Here is a 4,368-nt window from a genome sequence, read left to right as displayed (position 1 = left end):
TTTTTTTCCTGCATGCAGTTTTATTTGCTTTTTTCTATCGAAGTGGATTTTTCTACAGAATTTTGCCAGGAACAACCCTTTTGATTTCGTGGGTTCTTTTACGTGTGCTAAGTGCATGCTGCACACGGGACCTCGGTTTATCGTCTCACCGAATGACTAGCGTCCAGACCACCACTCAAGTTCTAGTGGAGGGGAGAAAAGAATCGGCGGCTGAGCCGTGATTCGAACCAGCGCGCTCAGATTCTCTCGCTTCCTAGGCGGACGCGTTACCTCTAGGCCATCACTCCACTCCATATGATGTATCAAGACTACTGCCAAGGAAAAACTCATTTCAAGAGTGCTTTCAAAATGTCAAAACACTGTTCTGCAGATTATTCTCCGTCCAAAGCCACTGTTTCCAGGTGGTTCAGACAGTTCATGATTATCTGGCCAGACAACGTCAGAAGACGATGCCCGTTGTGGTTGAATGACAATGACCGTTACAACCAGAAAACGTGTCTGGTCCCTTATTAAGAAGGACCCCAAAAATGACATACGCTGAAAAAACAGGATATCATGAAGACTTCATCGGGAAGGAAACGTTGTGCCCGTTGGGTGCCCCATAGCCTGAGTGAAGACCAGAAGCGGGTACGTAGGGTGAAGAACGGTAGAGATATATGGCTTCAGAAGAGCAAGCCATATGCTTGGATGTTGTTGCACTATTTCTTTACCATTTGACTACTAATAAGCTTTTCACCATTAGAATTAGCCACAGAATGTTTCAAGCTTTCCAGCAATATGCTACATGACCATGCAGAAGAGGGGGATTTTTTTTTTTCAATACCGAGAAAAACATAACTGCCTATGACGTCATAATGCTGAAATAAGTACTTCGCGCTGCATGTATCAAAGCCCCATTTTCATTTATTAAAGTCGAATATTGTCCGTGTATATTTCAATCATTTGCATTTCTTTTGCTGCTTTTTTTTTTTTTTTTTTTCTTCTTTCTTTTTTTTTCTTCCTCTCTCTCTCTCTTAGTTCGTGTTTTTATGTCGTTGCTTCAGGGTTTCCGTGGTCAACTGCTCCATCATGACAATGCCAGCGTTCACACAGCAGCTGCGACTCTTTCATCTTCTAGCCGACAATAATGTTCAGCTGGTCACTCATGTTCCCCTGATTTAGCTGGCCCCTGTTCTGTGCCTGTTTTTTTTTTGTTTTTGTTTTTGTTTTTTTGTTTTGTTTTTTGTTCCTCTCCGTCAAGAGGCAGTTGAAGGGGGGAAAGCAGTTTCTGAGCGCCGAAGATGCCCGAGCTTTCATTGAGGGTGTTATTTAGGACATTCCCCAGTCAGTGTGGTCGGGTGTCATGAACAGCTGGTTTGAGAGGATGTCAACTTTATTGTGTTCTCAGAAAAAGAAAAAAAAAACTGGTGTGGACAGACTGGTTGTACGTGTTGTTGAAAAACCAGGTTGCAAAAACATGAGTGATCCTCGTACAAACCGCTCACGCACAAGAATCAAGAAAGTTAATCTTTCCTGTCATGGAAGTTGGGTATTAGCAACATATCATGTGATCGCGCGCACTCATACACACACACACACACACACACACACACACATACATGCACGCACATACACGCACACACATACGCACACGAGCGCACGCACACGCACACACACACACACACACACACACAAACACTAGCCTTATCAGTATCATAATGATTTATTTGTGTATTGTCATATGTTTTTGAATGTATGTATGCACACACACACACACACACACACACACACACACACACAAATCCATGATTGTGTCGTGCGAGAGGGGCTAAAACAAGCAGGCATGCCAAACGGAGACGGACGGAAGTATAGGAACAGCGTACAACGCTATAATAAAATAAAATAAGATAAAACATGCAGAAAATAAACACCGCGCACGCGAGTGAGCGAACGCAAGTGTGTGTGTGTGTGTGTGTGTGTGTGTGTGTGTGTGTGTGTAACATAAGGACCCCTGAATGATAGCAACCAACGGCAACCGAAATACGTAGTCAAGAGCAAACAACAAAGAACCCGCTGATCAGGTTGTGCATGGAACTGTTGGAAGGTCAATAAATCGGGTATGTTACACAGAGATGAAAAGAAAACGTGAGATGAGCCCACGCGACTTCAGTTTGGTACTGAACGTGCACAAGCATTTGGTTTGTTGCAAAACGTACAAATCTTTAAGTTTGTTACCGAACGAACAAACGTTGGTTTATTGCTGAACACACAGGCCTTTGGTATATATCATTGAACGTACAAGCCTTTGGTTTGTTACTGAATGTGCACAAGCCATAAGTTTGTTATTAAACGTGCACAAGCATGTTCGTTGGTTTGCAACTATCGTGTATAAACGGTAACTTCGGTGTGTAACTGAACGTGTACAACAAGCACATTGGGTCTACGCTGGTCTACTTGGTCCAACTGTGTGTAAGCCTAGACTTTGGTTTGGTACTGTACGTGTATAAGCCAATAGCAAAACAAGAGCTCTATAATGAATAGTTTCTCCATTGCAGTTGGAATTCATTTACAGCTTGATCGTTTATGAAAGGCTATGACTCTCAAACTAGGAGGCAAGATTGCACAAGCCCTTAAATGCTGCAGCCCTGGGGGCTGGTTGGCCTTTGGATACCACCCAAACGCTGACTGTCCTAAAGCCCTCTTTGCCGAGAGAGTTGGATGTGTATCTTGGCAAGACTCTCTCCACTGTAATCACATTTTATTCCAGAACGTGTACAATAACACACTTTGGTTTGTCAGTGTACGTGTACAAGTCTTTACTTTGATTCGTAACTGAACGTGTACAAGCATGTAATTTGCCAGGTTTGTCACTATATGTGCATTACTCTCTACTTGTTACTGTATCTGCGAAAACAGGTTTGTACTTTGGTTCATTACTGTATATACGTGTATAAGCCTCTGCCGTATAAATTGTATTTCGGAGATCACTCATGACAATCATCTATAGTAGGTACACCTGTGACAGGGGCAACAGGTGAGGGCAGTATTGTTCATGATGAAATAGATGTAATCGATTCCCTGACAACACAGCCTTCAGCCAACAGAGTGGGGAGTATTGTGACTCCCATTTAATAAAGCACAAGCTGTGCATGATTGTGTTGATTGTTCAGGATTCTTATCGCAGTGTCTGAAGGGAGACGCTGTGGCACAGTGGGTTAGGTGTTGGACCTGTTGATCCTACCTGTGTTCACCGTTGATCGAGGTTCGAGTCTCTGTGTCGGCATGGTGTTCACGGGCGCAATAGCCGAGTGGTTAAAGCGTTGGACTTTCAATCTGAGGGTCCCGGGTTCGAATCTCGGTGACGGCGCCTGGTGGGTAAAAGGGTGGAGATTTTTTCCGATCTCCCAGGTCAACATAATTATATGCAGACATGCTAGTGCCTGAACCCCCTTCGTGTGTATACGCACGCAGGAGATGAAATACGCACCGGCGTTAGAGATCATGTAATCCACATCAATCAATCAATGGTGTTGTGTCCTTGGGAAAGGCACTTTAGGCTACCCCGATTTCTCCTTCCTCCACCCCGGTGTAAATTGGGTTGAGGACTTTGACTTAGGTTGGGGAAGGTTAAAACTGTGGATGAAAAGGTTTGGGCCTTGCTGTCCTATGCCTAGTCCTATGTGTTACTGCCCTGATGGCGTTAAAGGCTATGGGATTTTTAAACTTTTCGAAGACTTTGAGAGACTGAAAGAAATATGTATACAGTGCTAGTTCTGAGGGCGTTAGAGGCTTTGAGAGACTGAAAGAAACATGTATACAGTGCTAGTTCTAAGGGCGTTGCAGGCTTTGAGAGACTGAAGGAAACATGTATACAGTGCTAGTTCTGATGGCGTTACAGGCTTTGGGAGATTGAAAGAAACATGTATACAGTGCTAGTTCTGAGGGCGTTAGAGGCTTTGAGAGATTGAAAGAAACATGTATACAGTGCTAGTTCTAAGGGCGTTACAGGCTTTGAGAGATTGAAAGAAACATGTATACAGTGCTAGTTGTAAGGGCGTTACAGGCTTTGAGAGATTGAAAGAAACATGTATACAGTGCTAGTTCTGATGGCGTTACAGGCTTTGAGAGATTGAAAGAAACATGTATACAGTGCTAGTTCTAAGGGCGTTACAGGCTTTGAGAGACTGAAAGAAACATGTATACAGTGCTAGTTCTGATGGCGTTACAGGCTTTGGGAGATTGAAAGAAACATGTATACAGTGCTAGTTCTGATGGCGTTACAGGCTTTGAGAGACTGAAAGAAACGTGTATACAGTGCTAGTTCTGATGGCGTTACAGGCTTTGGGAGACTGAAAGAAACATGTATACAGTGCTAGTTCTGATGGCGTT

The sequence above is a fragment of the Babylonia areolata genome, chromosome 22 (genome assembly GCF_041734735.1).
Source record: "Babylonia areolata isolate BAREFJ2019XMU chromosome 22, ASM4173473v1, whole genome shotgun sequence".
Taxonomy (NCBI): Eukaryota; Metazoa; Mollusca; class Gastropoda; order Neogastropoda; family Buccinidae; genus Babylonia; species Babylonia areolata.
This window is presented reverse-complemented; position numbering follows the sequence as displayed.